This window comes from Phyllobates terribilis, unplaced genomic scaffold (genome assembly GCF_046119375.1).
Source record: "Phyllobates terribilis strain yellow unplaced genomic scaffold, ASM4611937v1 Scaffold_13__5_contigs__length_258822181, whole genome shotgun sequence".
Classification (NCBI taxonomy): Eukaryota; Metazoa; Chordata; class Amphibia; order Anura; family Dendrobatidae; genus Phyllobates; species Phyllobates terribilis.
In genome coordinates this window covers 226,523,202-226,550,403 of record NW_027362773.1, presented here as the reverse complement: position 1 = coordinate 226,550,403, position 27,202 = coordinate 226,523,202, and the positions used below count along the sequence as shown (strand labels likewise).

Below are 27,202 nucleotides of genomic sequence, written 5' to 3'. Positions count from 1 at the left end.
CTCTAATCTCTACTCCAATGATTTCATGGCAGCAGGAATTCACTGGGCTTTCGCCCTTCACTTGCAGATACAAACTTCTCATAGTGTATTTTTTTTTTGGGGGGGTCGTATTTGGCCGTCTTGGTCTCCACACACTCTTAATATCCAAGTCAGATAACTGCATTTGTGTTCTTGCACAATCTGCTTAATGCGATAATGAAGTGTTCTCCTTGTGCGGATCTGATGAGTTTCTTGTGTCTTTGCACTTAGGTGAGTACAATTCGGAGATCATCCGGCACGAGGAGTTCACGGAGAAGCCTCCTGGTGCAGCCAATATCTCGCACTACGTGAACTCGGCTGGCACACATGGTGCGGCTACGTTTGCTTTGTGCAGGTGATGGGGGAACGCTGCTGCTTTTTCCTGCCTGACTTCAGCCGGAGCTTTCCCAGAGCTGGAGCCAGTATGAATCTGTAATTCCAGTTTGGACAGCTGCTGCTTTCTAAGAAGAGATTGGAAATGCCGAGCGTAGAAAGCCGGGCAGCGACCGGGGCGATGAACTTTTCTTTGTCTGACGGGCTCATTCAGACGTCTGATTTTTCCACATACGAGAAAAGTGGACCGATTATTCTGTGAGTGTCATTAAAAAATAAATTCTCCATTCTGAAAGTCTGTGAAAATTGGACCGCACTCAGATGTTATTTTTTCACGGCCCCATAAACTTACTTGCCGATATTGATCCGACCCTCAGTTCAATATCTGACATGTCTACACGATTTTCCACGGACATGTGAATGACACCATAGACTATCACAGGTATGAGTGCTACCCATGGAAATAGTGGCTAGCACTCGTACGCAAAAATCTGACGTCTGCATGGCCCTTACTGTTTTATATTATGTTACCTTTAAACAATGTTTCTGTATTGTTGCATGCCATTTACAGTATGTGCGTGTCCGTTCTCTTTCTACAACTATGGGGTTAATGGTTGGAAAGCAGGTGGGTTGAGATAGCAAAATGTTCTAATTCCATACACTAATTATACCGCCGGGTGTAGGCTGAAACGACTTTTTTGGCTGCTGTCTCAAAGATAATTTAAACGAGAATTGAAGACATATTTAACTTTTCAACTCTTACTATTCAACCACCTGTTAAATTGTGGAACTACAGTTTTGTAGATAGATGCATATTCTTTCTCGCCTCCCCAAGTAACAGCCTGAAAATTGCTAAACGAAGAAGCTTGAAAGTCACCTCCTATTCAACTCTATTGTAAAACCACTTTGCTGTTTATAAGTTCAGTCTTTTTAAGGTTTTTTCCTGGCTTTCAGGTTTTCATAACTGCCTGGAAGAAAAGAAAAACATATATTTTGATTCTTTGAAGCGACTCCTGCTCCAAACTAGGCAGTGCTCAATCAAAGGACTCTTCAGGAAACAAAAAAACTCCTCCAAAAACTCCCAAAGGTTATGTTCACACAGTTACTTTTAGATGCCGATGCAGCTATTGAGTGTTCCTAGCGAGGCAGCATGCCGTTTTCTTGAAGCAACTTTGCCTGAATCCTGCCAGAAAAAGTTCCACAAAAATGAACATAATGCACAGCAATGTATAACGACATTGCTGTGCACATGGTCAGTCTTTTCTTACTTCTTTTTAACTGGTTCAGAAGCCACAAAGCGAATCTAAAAAAAAAAAAAATCATAGAAAAAAGAAACCGGTGAAACCGCTTCAGTAAAAAGCAACGCTTCCTAGCGAACAGCTCCCTAGTGGAAGCTGCCCACAGAATGAATGTGTTACTTCTTTGAAAGCCATTAAAAGAAGTAGCAAAAGACTGAACAGATCCAGGAAAATGGTATTACATTGCTCTGCGCTAACTTCATATTTTTTAAGGCCCTCTTTTTCAGGTGGATTACTGGTTGAGTCTGCCTAAAAAATACATTGTGTGCACATCCCCTAAAAAAAATTGTAGCTTCTGCTCCAAAAACTCATCAAAAAGACTGGGTGTGCATACCCTTAGGCTATGATCACACACGTTGTGTTTTGCTGTGGTCAAAAAAACGCAGCAAAAAACGCAACAAAACCTGCATTTTTAACGCAGCTGTTTTCCTACCAGAGAAAAGTTAGAAGCAGAAAAAAACACAACGTGTGTGAACATAGCCTTAGGCTATGTGCACGTAGATATTTTTGAGGCTTTAAAAACCTTTGAGTTTTTCAACAGAAACTACTTTAGGAAACTTTCCTTTTGTGAAGGAGTTTTTCCTAAAGAGTTTCCTGAAGTTGTTTTGAACAGGATTTGGAAGAGGTTTTTTTTCTGAATTTTTTTTTTTTGATTGGACAATGCTTAGTTTGGAGAAATTTCCTTTAGGATCTACTTTAAATAAATTAGATGCACTTTCTTTTTCGCAGGCGTTTTTCATAGCTTCTTGGCTGTGTTCATACAGTGCATCTGCAATTTCAGAATACGTGGCAATGTTATTATTTTTTTTCTGAAAATTGTGGCAGAATAACGTATTAGGAATGAACATGGTCTTTCAGGAAAAAAGCTTAAAAAACCTCATAGAAACAGGGAAGTATATTTCTAATGCAAATGAATCTGAAGAGTTTTTGAGGACAATTTTGGAATGATCTGCTCCAGAAAAACTCCTGAAAAATATTCTGCGGTATACATACCGCCTAAAATGTAAAAATGACATTACGGTGCACATGTTCACTCTTTTGTTACTTCTTTCAGTCCTTTCAGGTTTCGGAAACTGTGAAGCAGGTAACAGAAGTAACAGAGAACTATAAACTGGCATTGCCGATTTTGATCTGACTCTCGGAAAACCACGGCTAGCACTAGGATCATAAAATTGGCCGTGTGCTTGAGCCTCTACTGTGATTTGTTTTCTTATGCAGCAAAAACTGATCTGTGGTATGTGTTTGAAATCTGCAACGTGTCAATTTCTCTTGCCAGGACGCTGAGTTTTATATGCAGATTTCCCAATAGAATTGCAATACATATGACAAATCTAGAAGTAAAAAACAAATATGCATTTTTAGTGCGTTCCCGCTTTGGAAAAGCACTAAAACTGCATGTAATCTGCACATAACTGTATCAAAGTTTTTTCAAAGCCAAATAGCAGGAAATATAAAAAAACAAGACACCTTTATTTAAAACTCTGACATACCAAAAAGAGGCAAAAACTGCAGCATCAAAAATGCAATAAAAACATATGTAAAAAAATGCACTCAAAAAACATAATCTAACTTAAGTTACCTAATAGGTGCAGAAATGCTTCGGAAAATCTGCTACATCAAAAACTCACCAAATTCTCATTGTGGGAACATAGCCGTGGGGTCTTTTTGAGTTTTTCAAGCAGAAACTGAGTGGAAACTCCAAGTTTTTTTAAGTGTTTTTGGAGATTTTGAGGATTATTTTCAGAGTTTCCACTCTGTTTCTGCCTCTAATACTTTTAGAAAATCTCCATGTCAGCATAATCTTGGAGAGTTTCTACTTCAATAACTCCTTAAAAAACTTGGGCCTGATTAATCAAGACCAGCATGGACAACATCTTGATGAAGAGATATATTGAAGTCAGATGCCCCTGATTCATGAAGTCGCATGTCCCTTCATGAATGAGGAGCATCTGACAAATGGCATACAGCTCTGTGAGTGCCTCGCCACAGTGTCTTACTATTCCAGCAAAGTGGATGGTATTTATAGAAATCTCCTGCCCACTGTACTTCTTTTTTACTCAGCCTAAACTGACCTGCGGTGCTTGTTTCAAATCTGCAACATGTTAATTTCTTCTTCAATAACTTTTTTGGCTTGTATGCTGAGATTTTGGAAGCAAGACTTCTTGTAGGTGGCGATGGTTTCACCATCTTTTTCCTCACTGTTTTCAGTGCAGATTTTCCCCATAGACTTGCATTAGATGCAGAAAATCCCCAAGTAAAAAGCACGCATACATTTTTGGAGTGTTTCCGCTGCGGGAAACATATCAAAAATGCATGCAATCTACACCTAAGTACATCAATAAAGCTCTGACAAAGCCAACTACCAGGAAGTATCAAAAACAATGGAGCTTTATTTAAAACATGACACACCTGTAAGGAGATAGACAAGTGATAAGACTCACACAGTTAATGCCTAGCAGAGTGTCTGCAAGCGAATCCCGCCATCTTCTGCTCAAAGATGAGAGGAAAAGGGAAGCAGAGAGAATTGCATTAGCAGGAACTGAAGGGTGGAGTGTTTGTTCCCTCGGGGAAGAGATTAGAGGAGACACCAGGTCAGGTGATAGCTGTGTCCCCAGTTAGTAATTATAAAAGGCCCAAGAAGGCAGTGAAGAGGAGGAGTCTGCGTGAACCTGTAGCAGGACGATGTGTGGTGCAGCAAGGTTGGCTTATAGCCGTCATTATGAGTGACCAAACCTGAGCAAAGGACCGAAAACAGAGCTAAGTGATTGGCGAAAAACTGAGTGAGAGAGATAAGAGCTAAAGGAGTAGATCATGTTAGAGGGACATTTGTGAGATCCACAATGTGAAGGGCAGAAGTACGGTACACAGGTGACCGGGGTCGCGCTTCAGGGAACGGAGTCGGCCAGCGCAATGTGAGCTAGATGCGAACCACCAAGAAGAGACTTGTGGCCTAAAACCACGTTCACACAGTCAGTATTTTACATCAGTATTTGTAAGCTAAAATTAGGAGAGGAACAATCAGAGGAAAAGTATAATAGAAACACGTCACCGCTTCTGTATTTTTCACACACTCCTGGTTTTGGCTTATAAATACTGATGTAAAATACTGACCAAATACAGAATGTGTGAACGTGTATTAGTGGTGTATTCGCATAGAATCCTGTTAGGGCCTGGATAAGGCTTGTCACTGCCACCGGAGTGACTGGGTAGCGACGGTGGTGGATAAGGATTAGAGATGAATGAACTTGTTCAGGAAACGTTCGCCAATCTCAAAGTCGGCATGAACATTACACATTCGGATTCGTGTTCAGATTCCCGAGCATTTTCCCCAAAATTGGCAAAATTTGGCCAAAGTTCGGTAAATGATCACGTTTTCACTAATGTTTTTGTTAGGATTTTGGCTAGGATAGTGGTGCTGTATGATGAGCAGGGGGGCATGTTTAATGTGGGGAGAGGTCAGAGGAGCGGCGGACTGTTATTCATTTTTTTATTTTTTTTATTTAACTTAATGTGTGGAGATTCCAGCAAGCCAACCAGGGCGCAGAAACCGTCCACATCATCCAGACACAATGACTTGTGTCATTGTTTGTTGAAGTCCCATGTCCCTATCCATATAAAAAGTGGACATGTGGCTTCGGCACCATTTTGTCAGTTTAACAGCGTAGTGAGGCTGCTGCTGTTGCAATTAGTCAGATAGTTAGCTAGACAGTTTATTGTCTGCTAGTTCACAGATAGAATCCTGTGTCAAATCAACCTTCCAGCATATCAATCCTTTGTACTAATTGTGTGGCCCAGACACAAGTCCACATTTCAGCATCTAAATCCTTTGTGCTAATTTTGTGATCCAGACACCAGTCCACATTTCAGCATCTAAATCCTTTGTGCTAATTCTGTGGTCCAGACACACTATCTCAGCAAATAAATACTGATTGTTAGTTTAGTGACAGGTGACTGACAGGTTTGGGCCTAGGGTTGTGAAACAGCTGGTTAAAAAGAGGGGAAGGTTAAATCCAACATGACTGGGAAAAAGTGTCGTGGTGGAAGGGGGAATAGGCTTAATGTTCAAGATGTCTGTGGGTTAGGTGGTTATGTTACTGAAAGCTCTACTGAACAAACACCGACTCATCCTATCCAAAGACAACTGACAACTTTTGTTACTGGGCGGGCTATTCCACTCTCTTTCTGTGGCAGCTGCACAGCGGTACTCCTTGTTGATAAGGACCAGAAACAGCATGTACTCCAGTGGATGGCAAGCGCTGCTTCAAGTGGCCTTTCCTCCTCTTCCTCCACCTCAATATCACACACAGTACAGTCCTCAGAGGTAGCATCCCAATTACCATTTCTATCCCACTGTTTCACAGCTGTCCAACTGCCCAAATGACTGTAGGGAACCACAGATGGGCGAGTCTGCAGAACTGTTCACACATTCTATACCATGAGCATCAGAAGTGTACTCCAAATATTCACAGAGTCAAGAGGAGGAAAGCATCTGCACCGATGCCCAAAAATTTTTTAGGTTTGATTTGGGGCAGGGCGAAGCAGGGTCCAAGCAGCTTCCTGACCCTCGTCACCAGACGTTAGCCCCCGGGGGTACTGTGCTGTCAGGGCAAGAAGAGGAGGAGGGTGGCTCTCAGGGCAGGGAATGGGATAACACATTGGATGATGATGAGGTTCTAGATCCCACTTGGTGTGAACCAAGAGTCACCCAGCTGAGTAGTTCATCTAAGGAGGTGGAGGAGGAGGAAGATGAGGAGGTTACGTTGTGCCTTACGGCACAGACACGGAGTTATTCAACCACAACGAGCACAGCTTCCTTAGCCACAGCTGTGGTCTGCAGCTCGCAGGGGCGGCAAGGGTTGCCTAGCCTGGGCCTTTTTTGACACCGCAAAGGATGAGCCAACTCACGTTATCTGCCAACTTTGCAAGAAAAAACTCAGTAGAGGGAAAAATTGCAATAATTTGACTACTACATGCATGAACCTTCACATGCGCAAACAACATGCATTACTCTGGCAACTCACTGCGATAAAATGCAGACCAGCGGACCTCAACAACCATCAGCTGCCCCATCTGCTGCTTCTTCCTCCTCATCTGTTACTGTGCCAAGTATTGTCACGCAGGTCTCCAACCACAGAGCCTCCGATTCTTTACCCGCTCCAGTCAAGCTGAGTGAGAGCCTGTCAGCTGTAATGGAAGCAGACATGCCTGCTGTGTTTGTTTCACCAAGCACATCACATCTTTTTCAATCCACCATAACATCTCCACCTGCACCTCACTCACAGTCCATGGTGGCTGTGGGTGCAAGCGGGGAAGGGGCTGCTCCACAAGTCTTGGAATCCCCAAGGCTTGCAGAACAAACTTCTGTGTTTCACACTTCCTCCACTGCTTCTGCCTCCTCCACTTCCTCTAGGGCCTCCACCTGCGCACTCAACCTCTGCCTTAATGAGGCACACGTTCCAACAGTGCAGAGTGAATCCACCCCACCCTCCGTTCTGCGCAGCCAGGGCTCACCGCAATCGGGTAGTGTCAAAATTAATATGCCTTGGAGATCGCAGTCATACAGCTGAAGAGTTGTGGACAGCTCTCCAGGCTGAGTTTGAGCAATGACTGTCTCCGCTGAACCTGGAGCCAGGGAAGGCCGTGTGCAATAACGGTGCGAACCTGGTGATGGCCCTACGCCGAGGCGAGCTCACACACGTGCCTTGCATGGCTCACGTCCTCATCCTGGTAGTACAGCGATTTCCACTATCCCTGCCTGGATGAGCTGCTTCAGAAAGCACGGAAGCTGTATGCTCACTTCCGCCGTTCTCACCCCTCATGTGATCAACTTTCATCGATACAGTTGTCTTTGTCCATACCAGTTAACAGGTTGATATGCTATGTGCTGACACGGTGGAATTCCACTCTGCACTTGTTGCAGCGACTGTTGCAGCAGCAACGAGCCCTGACACAGTATGTCATGTCATATAGCCTGGGCCAACACAGTATGGATGTGGGGCATATCACGTTTACGGAATGGGAACAGATTAAGGACCTCTGCACAGCTCTAGACTTCTAACCTCCAGAACGTCAATTCATCAATGCCAAAACATTAGCAGCAGAGTAAGTGGCAGAAGCAATTTCTGTGAGTCCTTTCACACATTTTTTACACCAGCTCGTGCACCAGCACAACAGAGTACAAATCTGACGTGGTGAACGACTGGAGAGGATGGTGCAGGAGTATCTAGAGCTCAATATCAAAACCATCAGGGACAGTTTGGACCCTTTTACATTTTGGTTTTCAAAAATGGATGAGTGGCCTGAGATCGCCTGTCACGTCTTGGAGGTTTTATCATGCCCGGCAGCCAGCGTTCTCTTTGAACGTGTCTTCAGCGCTGCTGGTGGTGTCCTGACGGATAAGCGCAGTCGGCTGTCCCCTGAAATTGTAGATCGCCTAACTTTCATCAAGATGAACAAGTCATGGATCTCCAGGGACTTTTGCACCCCAATCGCAGACTGTAGAGACTAGGTGATGTTGTAGTTTTTTGTGTGCTGTATTGATCTTGCCTAATTGCCGTCTGCTATATCTTTAGCATGGCTTCTGTGCCTGCTGTTGCTGCTGCAGATGTTAACACTAATTTTTGGAAATGAGAACACTCCTGGTTGGGTCTCCATCTGCTGGATTGGCTGTAGTGGAAGAGGTGTTGGTCCCCATTATACTAGTTCTACTCTAGTGAAATTGATGCCACTTTGGTGGTGTTAGCCCCTAATTTTTGGAAATGGGGAGACTCCTAGTTGGGTCTCCTTCATGTGTGTGTTGCCTGTAGCAGTAGAGCTCCCAGACCGGCAGGCCTCCATTTACTTTCAGTCAACTACCCTTGTTACTATCCTTAAATTTTTGTACCGATACTAATCTATGAAACTGATTTTTCTGCCATCTAAGTGTGGCTGAGCATAAAAGCAGGTTGAGCTGTTGCATGTGGTATCAGGGCTCCCAGCACAGCAGGCCTACACCGATCCCTCACCCACCTCGTCTTAATTTGAAGTTCAATTCAAAGCTGTAAATGCTGGCCCATACCCTGATACCTCATGCATGGCCCATGGCTGACTGCTGGTGCGCCATTATAAAAATTTGTACAGTGGGTCAATTGATGGAACTTTTCCTTGTGTCTGCCCCTAATTTGATCTGTTTTGACAGCTTTTGGACCCATTTGAAGGTGTTGTGTATGCGTTTGGTTTTGCCTCCCATTGAATCCAATGGGGTTCGGTATGTTCGATGAATTATTCAGCGAACATCGGGAAGTTTGACGAACTGGAACGAACCGAACATTGACAGGTTCGCTCATCTCTAATGACTAGGGTATTGAAAGTGTCTATGGCATTAATGAATAAAAACATAGCGCCTAGTGACGTGGCTGTATATGGCCACAGCAGCCTTTATTGATTACAACATGTAGTGTATATAAACAAACCTAAACACCATTTCTTCAAGGAGGAGATCGTGGATGGCCCACCAACACTGTACATTACCAAATACAACACTCCTTAGTTGCACCGCTCCAACTCGTGGCTGACAAACTGCCATGTTACTGCCCATACAACAATTTCCCGTTCCCCGGGAACCATCACAGAGGGAACTAACTACACTTAGTTATGAAGGGTCACTATATCTCTGTTGTGACTCCTACCCCATTAACCAAGGCCATTCCTGACCTCCTCACCTCCAGCTGCAATGACATAATTATAGAATAAAACAAAAATCCCACACCCTCCACCGAAAATTGTTCATTGCACCAACCTAAAGAACTGATGACTGGGCTTGATGTTCACTTGTCCTGGATCTTGAATAGAAGCCGCTGGTCCACAGGTACTCTTCTTCTTAAAAGGTACCCTCAGCTACCCCACCTCTCTATAACATATTGCTCAATCCTGACCTAAACCCACCCCATATGACCTATCCCTCTACCTTCCTCCCTTAACCGTTTCTCTTGTGGATGTGCAGAATAAACAGTTAACCTCTTCCTGGCCTACTAATTTCAAACCCCTGTCATGTCCGGGACTACACTTTAGATATGCCTGTCCCAGCCTTGAGATTGAGAATGACAAGAAAACTGCCAGGTCTTGGGGGTCTCATTATCCACAGAGCTCACCCAAATCTAGAGCTAGTCCTAGTCCTATCTACTATTGCCTGTTCATTTCTCCAACTGTCCCAACATGGATAGATTATATTACTGAAATCTCCTACCATTATAATTGGTACCTCAGGCATTCTATTTGCAATGAATGCAAAAACTGTATTTTTGTATGGGTGAGTTATATAATGTATATAGTCATGGCCAAAAGTGTTAACACCCTTGACATTTTTCAGAAAATTAAATATGGATACCAGAAAATGATTGCAATTACACATGTTTTGTTATACACATCTTTATTTCCTTTTGTGTATATTGGTACAGCACAAAAAAAGCAAATTAGACATAATTTAACACAAACCCCCAAAATGAGCTGGACAAAATTGTTGGCAATCTTAAAATTTAATTTTTCATTGCACACCCTTTGGAATAAATAACTACAATCAATCGCTTCCTATAATCATCAACAAGCTTCTTACAACTCTCAGCTGGAATTTTGGATGACTCTTCTTTTGCAGTCTGCTCCAGGTCTCTCATATTTGAAGGGTGCCTTCTCCCAAAAGCAGTTTAAGATCTTTCCACAGGTGTTCATTGGGATTTAAATCCAGACTAGTTGCTAACCACTTCTGAACTCTCCAGCACTTTGCTTCTATCCATTTCTGGGCGCTTCTTGAAGTATGTTTGGCATCATTGTCCTGTTGGAAGAACCCAAATCCTATGACGCAAACTCAGCTTTTTGACACTGGGCACTATATTGCGACACAAAATCCTTTGGTAATCTTCAGATTTCATGATGCCTTGAACACAGTCAAGTCAGCTAGAGTCAGCAAAACAACACCAAAACATCTTTGAATCTCCACCATATTTGACTGTAGGTACTGTGTTCTTTTCTTTATTAGCCTCATTCAGTTTTAGGTAAACAGTAGAATGATGTGCTTTACCAAAAAGCTCTATCTTGGTCTCATCTGTTCACAATACGCATTCCCAGAAGGAATTTAGCTTATTCATCTACATTTTGGCAAACTGCAGTCTAGCTTTTTTATGTCTGTGTCAGCAGTGGGGTCCTCCTGGGTCTCCTGCCATAGCGTTTATCATTCAAATGTCTACGGATAGTTTGCGCTGACACCGATGCACCCTGAGCCTGCAGGGCAGCTTGAATTTCTTTGTAACTTGATTGGATGGTGGATAAGCAGCCCCAAACTATTCTTCGTTGCAACCTTTCATCAATTTTTCTCTGCAGTCCACGTCCAGGGAGATTAGCTACAGGGCCATGGGTTGTAAACTTCTTGATTTATGGTGCGCATTGTGGACAAAGGAACATCAAGATCTCTGGCGATGGGCTTGTAACCTTGAGATTGTTGAAAAATATCAATAAATTTTAGTTCTTAAGTCCACAGACAGTTCTCTTCTCTTTCTGTTCTCCATGCTTAGTGTGGCACACACAGACACTTAATGCAAAGATTGAGTCATCTTCTCCCCTTTTTATCTGTTTTCAGGTGTGATTTTCATACTGTCCATACTTGTTACTTGCCACAGGTAAGTTTGAATGAGCATCACATGCTTTGAAACAAAGTTGTTTACCTAGATTTTTGAAAAAGTGTAATCAATTTTTTGTCTGGCCCATTTTTGGGGTTTTAAGTGAAATTATGTCCATTTTGCCTTTTTTTCAGTTTTTTTTGTGTTGTTCCAATACACACAAATTAAATAAACATGTGTATATCAAAACGTGTAATTGCAATAATTTTCTGGGAGAAATACATAATTTTCTAGAACAATTTCAAGGGTCCCAACACTTTCGGCCATGCCTTTATATACAGCATCAAAATATATTCTTGGAAATATACCCTGCAGTGGATGCAAATATATCTACCATTTTGATCTGACACTCAGGTACTGATCTCAAAAATTGCAGATCTGTGTACAAGTATAACCACTCCACAAGCTAAATTAAACTAAGTAAATTGAGTTCCCACTCCAGGGTCAGCTATAGTATCGATCCTGTCTTTCTCCAAGTGTGTTTCCTGAAGACAGGTAATTGAAGTGGCTTTTGCCCTTATATATCCAATAATTGAAGTACTTTTCTTAGGATCCCCTGTCTCTGGACATTCCAGCTCAGACCTGAAATGTTTCTAATCATTTATAGTAAACTAGATGGTGGCCCGATTCTAATGCATCGGGTAACCTAGAATATGCATGCGGCTGACCGGGCGCCACTAAGCAGCGAAGCAGTGTTTAAATGGGTTGTGCACTACTTTTAATTAACTTCACAATGTATCCCCTCGGTGCCCCTAATGAATTTTGTCATTACGTCATGTTGTCAATCCTGCTTGTGACAACATCGCTGACGACGCACAGCCAGCACGTAATTCTCCCGCCTGCAGCCGTATGTTGCTTCAGTTTACATCACAACTATTTGCGGCTGCACCACAGTGAATGACGGGCTGTGGCCGGGGTTATCCGTCATCGTGTCACATCCAGCATCCACAGCGCGGTCTGTCAATGTGGTTTGTATGGATGCCTCATTCCTCTAATCCTGGTTTGTATGGCTGACTTATTTTGGATTGTACGCCTTCCTCATCTTAGCTTGTATGGCCCCCTTATCCTGGTTTTGTATGACCTACTCATTCCCCCATCTCTACAGCACAGTTCAAAAACTAAACCCTAATACTCACCTGGTTTCCTTTTCTCTGCTCCAGCGCTGTCTGTCCTGTTTTCAGCAGCTCCTCGCAGGATGTGAGGCACAGCACGTGCTCTCAGATACTGCTGTGATTTGCTGCTGTCTGTAGATTCGCTGCTTTCCACGCCGGGACTAAGTGCATGGAGAGGCACAAATCTGCATTCACTTTAGTAGCACATGCTGCAGATGCCGCTATGAAGATTTAACAATAATACAATGAATACACAGAATAATACTTTATTAACTATTATTGGTTATAGAACTTAATACAACGGAACAAAATTATTAAACAGATGATCAAAATATATAAACCATTCCATGAATATGTAACAATATTTTACAATAAATCATCGGACAAAAGAAGTACGACCCTAGAATTTATTTATTAACAATATCAACCTAAAATATTTTTGTACACGACATTTTTGGTGAATACTTTTGGACTATCTGGAAGCAACTTTCCTTGTAAATGGGTATCCAAAACTTGCACCTTGACATTGGATCTCATTTTAACTCTTGAAAATGCAACATAGAGTTGTCCATGTCCAAAAACGGGCTCCGGTAAATATATGCCAACACGTTGTAGAGTTTGACCTTGTGACTTGTTTATTGTCATGGCAAATGCTGGTTTTACTGGAAACTGTCGACGTCGAAGCCTAAATGGAAGACCCGTGTCTGAAGGACATAAATCAATGCGAGGAATGAACTTCCTCTCCTTTTGCAGATCCAGTGATCACTGTTGCTTGAATTATGTGGGAATGGAGTCCAGTAACAATAAGGCGAGTTCCATTACATAGACCATTTCTTGTATTTAGATTCCGAAGCAACATTACGATTGCTCCAACTTTAAGTTGTAGTCTGTGGAATGGCATTCCTGATGGCGTAACACTATTTAAAAATTCAACTGAATAATGCTCTTGTTCATCTTCATTGTCGACATCCACCGAATCATCACTTTTGTATAATTTATACTCTCCAGGCATTCTATCCATCACACGGGAATTTAGCAGAGCTACGTCATCGTTCTTGGGACAGAGAATTGCATAGGAAGAGGCCCTCTCAACACTGCTTTGGTCGTTTACATCTATTTCAACGCGTTGTCCAAAAACATCACTTACGATGCAGTCAGTGCACACCATGTCTTCTGGTATTTCAATAATGTCTTCTCCAAGGTTATATTCATTGCTATGTTCACCATTACCAAGTTTAAGAAGCCAGTTGCTGTACTCTGGGTCAGAAGATCGCATGTTGTTAATTAGTTGTAGTTTATTAAACTCTTTCCAAAGGTCTGACATTTTTAAGGTTGACTCGATAATATTTGTTCTTGTTCCATTCGGTACAACTGGAAGGCATTGCCTAAAATCTCCGCCAAGGACAAAAACTTTACCTCCAAAAGGAATTTCATTTTTTTCAGCAATATTTGTAGTCATAACTTCACGCAGAAGTCTGTCAATTAAGCTCAAAGCATATTTGGGCGCCATGGTGCACTCATCAAGTATCAACAGATTTGCACTGTTCAACTGTTTTCCTGCAAATGTGTCTTGTTTGATTCTGGAAACGGAGATTTCATTGACCGGAACTGGTATCCCAAAGAGTGAATGCATAGTGCGACCTCCTCGTAAAAGGTTTGTTGTAGCCGATGGCAATACGACTTTTGCTAACCCTCTAATGTGATGCATTAAAACTTCATATAGGTATGTTTTACCGCTGCCTCCAGGACCGTCAATAAAGAAACATTTTGGCATTGGATCGGCTTGGTTTTCTACAGCGCTCACAATAGTGTCATAAGCAATCCGTTGTTCTTGATTTAAGAAGTTTTTCTTCTCTGTTGCCAACAATAATTCATAAGCTTCGTCATACTCTTGAATTTGTGCAACTTGACTTGCAGGCTGTGGCAAATTAAAGTCTGAAAACGTTTTTCCATGCAGTAGTAGGATATTTTGGACATCTTGCATGGCATAAGATTCGCAATTGTGACAATTTCTACTTTTGTTGTGAAGACGTAAGCAGTAATCTTCAATTATATGTTCTTTGAAATTTGTCCAAAGTTGAGCCGGATTTGTAGGCGGTACAAATGTAGGCAAACAATTCACGAAGTTTCTTAGGCATATGTAGAGTAACTGCGTCTTCTAAAGTAAGTGTCCACATAGTATCATCCAATAGAAGTCCTAAAGCCAAAGCTGCTGCTTTAAATGTATCGTGCAATACTCCATTAACTGTTTTCAAATCTTCGTAACTTCTAGCTCCTTTGACATGCAGTAGTAACAGCCGAAGGCAATATCTTTCTTGATCTTTGACACTAACAGTATACATGCGTCCAATTATTCTGCTAAGTCCTCGTTGTCTTGGCTTCCAAGTTTTATTCCAAACGTAATGCTCTGGAATCTCTCGATACAAATACTGCCTTGCGTTTTCGTCACGTTGGTTCAGCAAAAACCATTCCATTAATGTTGACGTTGTGCTTAAATTTTTGGAGACATCTTCGACTTGAGCATTTTCAAAGAAATAAAGCTGCTGTTGATTTGGTAAATGAATTGCTAAACGTATAATGGCATCGGACTGTGAATGCATTGGAAATGCAAATATTCTCCAAGCAGCTTCTGGAGCACTGACATATCTTGAGTCAACAAACCGTGATGATTCATCGTGATTGACTGTTTTTTGTTGGATTTCGACGTTGGCTTTGTCATGCCCCTTGTAGATGTACTTGAAAAGATATTTAACACTTTTTATTGAAGCGCAGATTTCAACGTTGATGTGACAGTTGTAGCGTTTTAATAAGTAGGGGTTGTATGGAACTATCCATGAGTTATTTATAATCTTTTTGTTGTGTACAATGTTATCAATCAGTTGTCTCCGGTAGGATGGGTAGCCGTCCAAATCTTTAACAGTGTGCTGTTTCAACTGCTTTGGAAACCCTTTTGTACACTTTCCGTTTTCCATGCATGGACTTTTTGGATTTGCTACACCGCATGGGCCATGAACCATATTACAGATTACAATATTATACAGTTCAGGATACTTTTCTTGGTTAGGAATTTGAGCCCACACTATGTTGTCAATTTCATCCTCCGTGCGAAACTTGGAATCCGCGTCTAAAATAATTAGTACATGCGCATGTGGGAGACCTCGTTTCTAAAACTCTATGATGTGTACCATTGCTACGACTGTTCCAAAAAGGCCTTTTTTGATGTCTTCAAAAAGGCTGCTGAGTTTTAGTCGAAATACGCGTGCAACTAAGTCCGGCCTGTGTTCAACTTGCTGCCAGGGTTGTAGATTTTCTGTAATTTCCGGCCATTTAGGATTACAGGTCATTGTTAAAAAAATGTCAGGTCTTCCATACTTTGTTACTATTGCCATTGCATCTTGATAACGCTGTTGCATGTTGCGGGGGCTACCTTCAAAGGACGACGGGAGAATTACTGTTTTTCCAATTGGAATTCCTTTTTGAATGGATTGTTTTTGCAAATGTTCTTGAAGAACGCAGTAGTCTTCAACTTTAAGTTGTTTTTGATTTCTTCGTATGAAATTGAGCCGATTTGCTTCAATTTTAACGTATGCATCTACTAAGTACTGTTGTGTCAGTTTCCCACCGTTTAAAATAGGATTGAAGTATTTTCGCACAGACAGAAGAAAACTGTAGTACTGTAGTTGTGTAATTCTTCATGAAGTTCCTTGCTGGTGTAGGTTTTCATGCCACCCTTGATCACCGCTTGGAAAGAATAGCGGATACAGAAGAGCATCAAGATTGCTGTGCAAAATGCTTATCCGTTGTGTTTTAGGAACGAAAGGGTTGTTTTTGTCTGGCTTAAGATGGACTAATATATCTCTTTGAAAAGGAGGCTCTCCATCATCGTTTTGAAAAACAACTGCGACCTCACTTACACGTGGTTTGTTGTAACATCAGGGATCTTGTTGACATTCTTGTTTAATGGCCATGATAATAGAAGGCATTTCCGTCCCATTTTGTATAGCTCTCTGTTCCTCCTCAGCTTCAACGTCTTTTAACATGCGATATGCGGCAGCAAATGGGCTGATTGTTTGTAAATGTACGGCAATTAGGTTCATCAGTTCTGCATTACACTTTTCATTTTCTTTTCGGTTCATCCTTTGTTCTGTAGTCTCATTTGGATCAAAGATGTATAATTGTGCAAATGTTGGTGGTTGTCCTAGTTCTGGGTGAAGTGTTCCAGTACGGTGGTAGATCTGGCCATGAATTTTAAAACAATACGGTCTGAATCCAGGGGGCGGTGCAATGTTGGCACCAAATGAAGCAAACGCATGACAACTGTTGATACTTCTGATATTTTCCATAAAATTTCTACTGTGTTCATGCGTTCCTTTCATCAACTGCTCAAACAGATCTGAGTAGTGACATCTTGGTAGCATCACTTTTCCTTTTTGACAGCATTGAGTAAACTGTCAGATGGTTTTTCCTCGATAAAATTCATAGATTCGCATTTTGAACAAACTACATTCATCTTCCCACAGTAGTGTTGAATAATGACAGTTTCATTGTCTGTTACGTAACGTGCAAGTTGTTGAATGTTCTGCTGGGTTTGCCTTAGTTGGTAGAGCATTCTTTTTTGATAAATTTGTCGATCGTGTTGTTCTCGGTTTGTCCTGGATTCTGGAGATTCATTCAGACGACATTGTCTATGGGATTCTGCATCGTGTTCGTGTCTAGCCGCAGTGTGTTGCGGTGTTTCCCGTTCCCGACGTTGTCTGTGAGATTCCGCATCCTGTGCTTGTCTGGCGGCAGTGTCTTGTGGTGTCTCCTGTTTCCGACGTTGTCTGTGAGATTCCGCATCCTGGGCTTGTCTGGCGACAGTGTGTTGTGTTGTCTCCTGTTTCCGACGTTGTCTGTGAGATTCCGCATCCCAGCATTTTTGTTGAGATTCTGCATCGTGGGCTTGTCTGGCGGCAGTGTGTTTCGGTGTCTCCGGTTCCCGGCATTTTTGTTGAGATTCGGCATCCTGAGCTTGTCTGGCGGCAGTGTGTTGCGGTGTCTCCTGTTCCCGGCGTTTTTGGTGAGTTTCCGCATCCTGGGCTTGTCTGGCGGCAGTGTGTTGCGGTGTCTCCTGTTCCCGGCGTTTTTTGTGAGATTCCGCATCCTGGGCTTGTCTGGCGGCAGTATGTTGTGGTGTCTGTTGCTCTCGACGTTGTCGTTTTCTTGCTGCTTCTGCTGCTTTTCTGTCTTCCTCCGTGGCGTATTTTCGCTTACAACCCATTATAAAACAGGAAGCGTAAAGAAGTATCTCTTCAGCGCGCTGTCACTGTCAGAACGTGTTCAGTAAACCTGACAGAAGTCCCTCGCACAGTGCGACTGAAGTCCCTCGCACAGTGCGACTGAAGTCCCTCGCACAGAAAACCTGCTCAGTACGTTATGAGCATTTTGTGAGTCACATGACCACATGGGCGGAGTTAGCCGTGCTATCTCCCGTACGTGGCGTAGATATTTGAAATGTTGCGGTAACTGGCCGGAGAGCGTGTTTAAATTTGGCGCAGAAATCTGTGATTGGTCGCGGGCGGCGTCCGCGACCAATCATAGAAGCAGGTTTTAAATGTCGCGCGCCGTGTTACTAAGCAGCGGACAGTGTGTTTGAATTCAGCGTTCAAATCTCTGATTGGTCGCGTCGGGAGGGCGTGACCAATCAGCGTATCGTATTTGTGAGGATCGGGGAGTGGCTGCCTGTGCGGCTACTTCCGCTCCGAGAAGCCGGGACATGAGCGGGCGCTCGCAGCAGAAGTATCCGGACCCGCAGCGCCGCTCCCCGGTCCTCCCTACACACGCTAGCCGCATGGATGTCAGCGGCGCTGCCTGTGCGAATACTTCCGCTCTGAGAAGCCGGGACATGACCGGCGCTCGCAGCAGAAGTATCCGGACCCGCAACGCCGCTCCCCGGTCCTCCCTTCACACCCTAGCCGCTGATGTCCCCACAGTATAAGCATGGTGTTACAAAGATCCGGACATTTGTGTTAAAAATCGCTAATTGGTCGCAGGCGCTGCACGCAACCAATCACCGATTTGGGCGCCAAATTGAATTATCGGCGGCGACCAATCACGGATCTTGGCTCCACATTTAAAAACCGCTGTGCAGATTGGTCGCCGACGCTGGGCGCCACCAATCACCGATTTTGGCGCCACATTTAAATAGCGTCCGTGACCAATCAGTACAGCGGTGTTGAAATGTGGAGCCAAGATCGTGATTGGTCGCGGCCGATATTTAAATTTGGCGCCCAAATCGGTGATTGGTCGCGGGCAGCGCCTGCGACCAATTAGCGATTTTTAACACAAATGTCCGGACCTTGTAACACCATGCGGATACTATGGGGACATCAGCGGCTAGGGTGTGAAGGGAGGACCGGGGAGCGGCGTTGCGTGTCGGGATACTTCTGCTGCGAGCGGCCGCTCATGTCCCTGGTTCTCACAGCAGAAGTATCCGCACAGGCAGCGCCGCTCCCCGGTCCTCCCTTCACACTCTAGCCGCTGATGTCCCCACAGTATCCGCATGGTGTTACAAAGGTCCGGACATTGTGTTAAAAATCGCTGATTGGTCGCTGGCGCTGCCCGCGACCAATCACCGATTTGGGCGCCAAATTTAAATATCGGCCGCGACCAATCACCGATCTTGGCTCCAGATTTAAACACCGCTGTGCTGATTGGTCGCGGCCGATATTTAAATTTGGCGCCCAAATCGGTGATTGGTCGCGGGCAGCGCCAGCGACCAATCAGCGATTTTTAACACAAATGTCCAGGTCTTTGCAACACCATGCGGATACTGTGGGGACATCAGCGGCCAGGGTGTGAAGGGAGGACCGGGGAGCGGCGCTGCGGGTCGGGATACTTCTGCTGCGAGCAGTCGCTCATCTCCCGGCTTCTGAGTGGAAGTATCTGCACAGGCAGCGGTGTTCCCGGGTCCTCACTAATACGATTCCGCTCCCCGCTCCTCACCAATACGATTCGCTGATTGGTCGCGCTCTCCACACGCGACCAATCACTGATCTTAGCGCAAAACTTAAACACCGCTGTGCTGATTGGTCGCCGACGCTGCCCGCGACCAATCACGGATTTGGGCGCCACATTTAAATATCGGCCGCGAACAATCAGCACGGCGGTGTTTAAATGTGGAGCCAAGATCGGTGATTGGTCGCGGCCGATATTTAAATTTGGCGCCCAAATCGGTGATTGGTCGCGGGCGCTGCCCGCGACCAATCAGCGATTTTTAACACAAATGTCCGGACCTTTGTAACACCATGAAGATACTGTGGGGACATCAGCGGCTAGGGTGTGAAGGGAGGACCGGGGAGCGGCGCTGCGGGTCGGGATACTTCTGCTGCGAGCGCCCGCTCATGTCCCGGGTTCTCGCAGCGGAAGTATCCGCACAGGCAGCGCCACTGACATCCATGTGGCTAGGGCTTGAAGGGAGGACCGGGGAGCGGCGCTGCGGGTCCAATTGGTCGCGGCCGCTATTTAAATGTGCCGCACAAATCGTTGATTGGTCGCGGGCCAAGTCCGCGACCAATCACTGATCTTGCGGCCAAAGTTAAACACTACTGTGCTGATTGGTCGCGGACGCTGCCCGCGACCAATCACTGATTTGGGCGCCAAATTTAAATATCGGCCGTGACCAATCACCGATCTTGGCTCCACATTTAAACACCGCTGTGCTGATTGTTCGCGGCCGATATTTAAATGTGGCGCCCAAATCCGTGATTGGTCGCGGGCAGCGTCGGCGACCAATCAGCACAGCGGTGTTTAAGTTTTGCGCTAAGATCAGTGATTGGTCGTGGTCTTCGGACCCGACCAATCATCGAATCGTCTTGGTGAGGACCGGGGAGCGGCGCTGCCTGTGCGGGTACTTACGCTGCGAGAACCCAGGACATAGCAGGCGCTCGCAGCAGAAGTATCCCGACCCGCAGCGCCGCTCCCTGGTCCTCCCTTCCGCATGGAGGTCAGCGGCGCCGGCGGTCCTTCCGCTGATACCGGCCGGGAGATGAACGCCTCGCGCCGCTCATCTCCCGGCTGCATCTCCGTCCCGCAGATGGGTCCGGCGGTCGGGTTCCTTCTGCTGTTGCCTGCCGGGAGATGAGCGCCTCGCGGCGCTCATCTCCTGGCTGCATCGCCGCTCAGCTCCGTCCCGCAGATGAGCCGCTAACGGCCGCCATCTTTTTTCAGAAATCCCGCGGCGCTGATTGGCCGTTGCCGGACCAATGAGCGACGTGGGATTTCCTGGACAGACAGACAGACAGACGGGATAAGACAATTATATATATATAGATGCTTGACAGATGCTATACAAATCGGCACATGTCATGTCAACACCAACTGAAAAGATAAAGAATAAAGACATCTGTCAACAGCATCTAAAACACAGTGAAAACTCTCAACCCAATGTAACCAATCGTATGAAGATCCATAGCATGTCAGGAGACCATACGGAAACGCATGCTCCCACAAACCATCCTAGTGATTTCCAGAATAAAATCCACTTGCTCTTGCTCCTGCAATATGCTTCAGCTCCTTTTATGAACAGTAGATATGAAATTGAAACTGATAATAATGGGGGTGCATCACTTGGATAAAGTTAGTTCATTGTCTACATTTCCATTTCAGTCATTGCTCATTTTGATCTAGCAAATTCATGGCATCTCTTGGATTATCAGTCACCCATAATTTTGCAGGCTATGGCATAACATATGACGTTTCCACAGCTCTGGATCTGTGTATGACATCTTGAAATTGTAACCGTCTGCTCTGTACCTCTGCTGTGTAGTCGGGCAAAAACTTTTGCCCATTGATAGCTATGTTCGAATTGCCTCTAACTACACAAAGTATGGTGTCTGTATCTTTATAGTGTGAAACTGTATCCAGAACAAGTATTGGCGGTGCACCAGGCTAGAGAGAGAGAGGCTAGGCACTCTGTTCACATTTGACTGCAAACTATTAGTTTCAAATCTAGTCTTAATCTAGTTTTTGAAGTATTCTATAGGATTTGTGCCATTCGTTTTCTCTTGTATGCCTATTAGTGATGAGCGAGCACTAAAATGCTCAGGTACTCATTGCTCGGTTCGAGCAAATTGGAATGCTCGAGTGCTCGGTCCGAGTAACGAGCCCAATGTAAGTCTATGGGAAACTCAAGCATTTTTCAGGCGGCTCCCCCCGGAGGTCTGCAGATGGCTTAAAAATTGCCCAAATCGACGGGAACAGTGCTCAAATGACAAGGGGATAGCATGGGGAAGACCCCTGGAAGCATTTCTTACTCCCAGGCCACTATTGTCAACAACGTTGTCAGAGGTATTACGCCACTTTTACGGACTCACAATAACACATACAAAAGCAAAACCAAAATGGATTTTCCTGGGAAATATGTTAAGGAACATCCTTTCCAGGGTAATGACTTGTATATAAGGCAAAATAAATAGGCCAAGGTGTGGAGGAGTATTTTTGTTTTTGGTTATGTTCACACGTAGCGTTTTTGATGCGTTTTTGCACCAAGACAAATGCATTCACCAGGAAATGTCATTTTAACATTTTACAACCTTATCTGGCCATGTGGTGTGTGACACATCATCAGACACATGCATACAGTGCTGAAAAGACATGGGAACAGCATGGGCAAGACCTATGGAAGCATCTCTGACTCCCAGGTCACTGCCTAAAAGTGTGCCCATCATAAATGATACTTGGCGCATGCGAAGATGCCTCCCGCCATGTACCTGTCGTTGCGAACTTGCAATAATCACCGTCCACGTCCTTGTCCCAGTGCAGCCTTCAGTTTTCCCTACCCCATTCCTTGGAATGCAAGCGCAAGTATGCAGCCAACCACTCACCCACAGGCTGCAATACTATACTGCCAAATTTTTGACAGCTGCTTGCACATGAAATGTGGCCTTTTAGGCTCATGGAGGCGGAAGCTGTCCACAATCTTATGGCGGCGGCAACCGGGTATCCATACTCGGTCCCCAGCCGCCACTATTTGTCCAGGTCTCGTCTCCGCCTTTCACAAGCACGGGTCCCACAACATTACCCGTGTCCTCCCTAGTGCACTTACTAGAAAAGACCGCCTAATCACAAACAGGTGACAGGTGAATGTGGCCAGGTGAATGTGGCCAGGGATGGTACGGAGCCAGTCCACAGCTTTTTTTTTGCTGAGAGCTGTATTTCACCACAGCCATATTTTTTAGCTCGGTGAAAGGACTGGCATAAAGGGAAACCGTATCTACTCTGGGTGTCATTTCTCCCAGGAAGTCCTCTAATGCAGCTTGTTGCAGAAGCAATGGCAGCCCGTCCAACATCAACTCGCACTTGTCCGTGGTGCTTTGACACACAAACATCTTTCTTTGCGCATTTAATTTCATGACTAGAGAGTTGGGCAATAGCCTGATCAGCAATGTGGTTTGAGAAATAACATGCATAAGCACGTCCGATCCACATTAAAAAAGCAGCCATAGAGTGTTTCGGGAACCTTCCCCCACACTTTTCATAACCAGGGCTGCTTCTCGGCAGGGATGGATGGACCCACCAGAAAACCAGAGACTCCTTCGGTGGGCCCTGGCTTCTCCTTCAGGAGAGTTCATAGTGCCGAGGTGAGGCCATGATGATGATAGAGACCACCATCTGCTTAGTTTTCTGTTACTTGGAATGCAAGCGCAAGTATGCAGCCAGCCAGCCAGCCACCCACCCACAGGCCGCAATACTAAACTGCCAGATTTCTGGGTAGCTGCTTTCACTTGAAATGTGGCCTTTTAGGCTTGTGGAGGCAGAAGCTTTTCACAACCTCATGCCTCATGCCTCGTGTCCATACTCGGCCCCCAGCCATCACTATTGTCTCTGCCTTCTACAAGCACAGGTCCCTGAACATTACTGCTGGTACTTCTCTGTGGGAATTTGTTTGCCTCCTACCAGCCTGGAATATTTCCAGTAAACTATGGTACGACGTCATGGTATTAGCACTGCCCCCAGTACTAGTAGCGAAGCCATCCCCAATTTCCTTCTCAGGAATTATTTTTGGTAGACTGAGTGGCTGCCCAAATACATTATTTTCTCACAAAGGAGCTGAAGATACTGAGTGGCAGTAGGTGCAAGTTTCTCCAGCCTGTTAGATATTAGAGGGTGAACGGTAGCACATTGAATCAGTGGTTGGTACTGAAGCCTTGCAGCGCTGGGATCCTGGGTTCAAATCCCAGCAAGGACAACATCTGCAAGGACTTTGTATGTTCTTCCCGTGTTTGCGTGTGTTTCCACCTCAGTAAAAAAGCAGCCATAGAGTGTCCGGGAACCTTCCCACACACTTTTCTTAGCCAGGACTGCTTCTCGGCAGGGTTGGACGGACCCACCAGAGAATCCTCTGGTGTACCCTGGCTTCTACCTCAGGAGAGTTCATGATAGCGCTAACTTTGCAGCTGCTATGGGGCTCTTGAGCGGGGGGAGAAAGGTGAGCCATCAGAATCAAATCCTCTGGTGGGCCGATGTTTTTCAATCTGAAACAGCTTCTCAGTGGGAGTTGTATTTCACCACAGCCATATTCTTTAGCTTCTTTGAAAGGACTGGCATAGAGGGAATCCATATCTACTCCGGCTGTCATTTCTCCGCCACCAGGTTCCACCCATTCTCACACACGACCATGCCCGGCTGTATGTTCAGCGGTGAGAGCTACAGATCAGGCTGCTGTGTTACAGCTTTCAACAACTTTGCAGCGCTGGGCAGTTTGTCACCTAAGCATTAAGCATGTTATCTTCAGCACAGCCTGTGTGCCGCTTGGCCAAGGCAGTGCTACAGTGCTTTCAGCTTGTGACTGATGTGGTCACTTCGGAGATGGAGGAGGAGGTGCAGGAGCTGAACAATGTGATTACATTGAGGTTACATTGGCTACTCTGGTTTTTATACTAAAGAAAGATCATTTTGTTTTTGTTTTTTTTTCACATTATTTTTTAAGACAAATGGATTCACCGAGAAATGTAATTTTAACATTTTACAACCTTATCTGGTAATGTGGTGTGTGACACATCATGAAACACATCCTGTTTCATTTATGATGGAGGGACTCTGAAAGTCACAAAGCCTATTTTTATAGGGCCATCAGGTGGCCCTTACTATTCTTAAAATGCCAGCAGTCGTCCCTCTCTATTGTTAGAGAGCCATCAGCCGGCTATGCTTTGTTGTTACCATTATTAATGAGTGGGTCTCCTATTCTGTTATTGCGTATGCAGTGACTGCAAGGGCTGCCAAAAATTCGGATGCAACCCAATACCCCTTTGAAGAGACATAGAGGAGGGTTTCAGTAGAAAAAATGTTCCCATAATAAAGGAGCGGGTCTCCTATAGTGGTAATGCCCATGCTGTGACTGCAGTGGCTGCCAAAATTTGGGGAAAACCCCACTAAGAATTTAAAGACACACAGAGCAGGGCCACAGTAACGACAAATTCCCATTAGAAAGGAGAGGGTCTCCCATAGTGTTGGCCTATGCAGTGAATGCAATGGCTGCTAAAAATTGGAAGGCACTCCAATGCCCCTTGGAAGAGACTTAGAGGGCCTCATAAAAAAATGTTCCCATTAGAAAGGAGCGGGTCTCCTATACTTGTAATGCCCATGCACTAAGTGTATGGGCTGACAAACATTTACCCCTGGGGGTATACATGAACATACTGTATAATTTTTTTTTTTACGGGCATCATACACCCTTTAAAAAAATTATGTGGGTGTTGCATCACGGACCACGGTCACCCTGGTGATATGGTGGTGGAGGATGAGGGTGAGGAGAAGGAGGAGGACAAGAGCAAATAGCCAAAATCAGGAAGCGTATACCCATGTGTGGGTGTGAAGACGTGCATGAGAATACACCTCCCAAAAAAGACACTGGATTTGAGTTTATATTACGCTGCTATCATTCGATGGTGTTGAGAATCAGCCTGTCCGCATTTTCAGTTGACAGTTGGATGCGCTTATCAGTTATAATTCCACCAGCGACACTAAAAACACGCTCTGATAAAACGCTAGTGGCAGGGTAGCCCAGGACCTCCAAGGCGTAGAGGCCAGTTCCTTCCATGTATCCAGCTTGGATACCCAATAATTATAAGGCACAGAGGAATCACTGAGGATGTTGGTATGGTCGGCAAGGTACTGTCTCAGCATCTTCCCAAACTTTGCACTCCTTGTGAGAGTACCCCGCACCTCAGGGCCTGTGCGATGGGAGGGGCTGAGAAAACTGCCCCAGAACTTTGACAATGTTCCCCTGCTTCTGCTGGATTGCATTTGTGTCTCTCTCGTATGTACTCCTTGGTTGTCCAACAAACTGTGACCTCTGCCACCAGCGTTTTCAGATAGGAAATTTTTTAATAGTTCTGCAACAAGGGCCTTCTGGTACTGCCCCATTTTTGTAGACCTGTCCACCTGAGGAATAAGAGATATAAAGTTCTCCGTGTAGAGTGGATCCAGAAGTGTCACCAACCAATAATGACTGTCACCCAAAATTTTAAGAACGCAAGGGTCATGGGAAAGGCAGCGTAACAAACTCAGCCATGCGTGCCAGACTGCTAACAAGCAAGAATTCCGTGTCCTCACCAAGAGGATGACTGACCATTCTCTCCTCCTCCTCTCTGTCCTCTGGCCATCCACGCTCAACAGACGGTATGAGAGTTGTGCAGGTAGTACCGTCTATAGCGCATGAAACTAGCTCCTGTTCTTCCTCCTCCTCCTCTTCCTCATTGTCACCCAATCCACGTTGGGATGAGAGGAGGCTGGGCTGTGTGTAATCACCCTGTATGGTTCCTTGCTCCATCTCATCATGCTCTGCCTGCAATGCATCCTCTTTGATTGTGAGCAGAGAGCATTTCAGAAAACAGAGAAGTGGGATGGTGACGCTAATTATGGCGTCATCGCCGCTCACCATCTTGGTGGAGTCCTCAGTTTTGGAGGATGGTACATATGTCTGACATCCATGTCCACTCCTGAGGTCTTGTGTGGAGTCTGAACTGAATACCGATGGCCTTGTTGATGCTGGTACTCAACAACTGCTCTCTTCTGCTCACAAATCCTTCCCAACATCTGCAGTGTAGAGTTCCAACTCGTGGGGACATCACATCATACCAGTCTGTGAGCTGGAAGCTGCAAACGCTGCTGAAACACGGCAAGGGCGGCGGAAGCTGCAGGTGACTTTCTAAAATGGGCACACAGGCGGCGTACTTTAACAAGTAGCTCCGGGTAGGATTTGAGAAACCGCTGAACCACGAGGTTAAGCACATGGGCCAGGCATGGTACGTGTGTGAGCTCGCCTCGCCTCAGAGCCGCCAGCAGGTTCCGGCCATTGTCACACATGACCATGCCTGGCTGTAGGTTCAGCGGTGTGAGCCACAGATCTGCCTGCTCTTTCAGAGCTGTCCACAACTCTTCAGCATTGTGTGGTTTGTCACCTAAGCATATTAGCTTCAGCACAGCCTGTTGCCGCTTGGCCGAGACTGTGCTGCAGTGCTTCAAGCTTGTCACTGATGTGGTAATTTCGGAGATGGAGGCTGAAGAGGAGGAGTAGGAGGCTGAGGAGGATGAGGTGCAGGTGCTGTAGACTGTGGGGGCAACCCTGATTGACCTAGGGCCTGCAATCCTTGGCGTCGGGAGGACGTATTCCGTCCCAAGGTCCAACTGGGTCCCGGCTTCCACTATGTTAACCCAGTGTGCCGTCAGCAAGATGTACTGTCCCTGCCCACAAGCACTTGTCCACGTGTCCGTGGTTAGGTGAACTTTCCCGGTAATTGCGTTGTTGAGGGCA

General features: G+C 45.1%; 1 long non-coding RNA gene across 1 annotated transcript; it reads left to right on the top strand.

The window, feature by feature from the left end:
* The first annotated feature begins 98 nt into the window (after positions 1–98).
* LOC141174672 (uncharacterized) lies at positions 99–14,108 on the top strand. The gene is made up of 3 exons (XR_012252940.1): positions 99–249; positions 11,257–11,296; positions 13,417–14,108. It is a non-coding gene; the product is annotated as an uncharacterized lncRNA (long non-coding RNA).
* Positions 14,109–27,202: the final 13,094 nt, after the last annotated feature.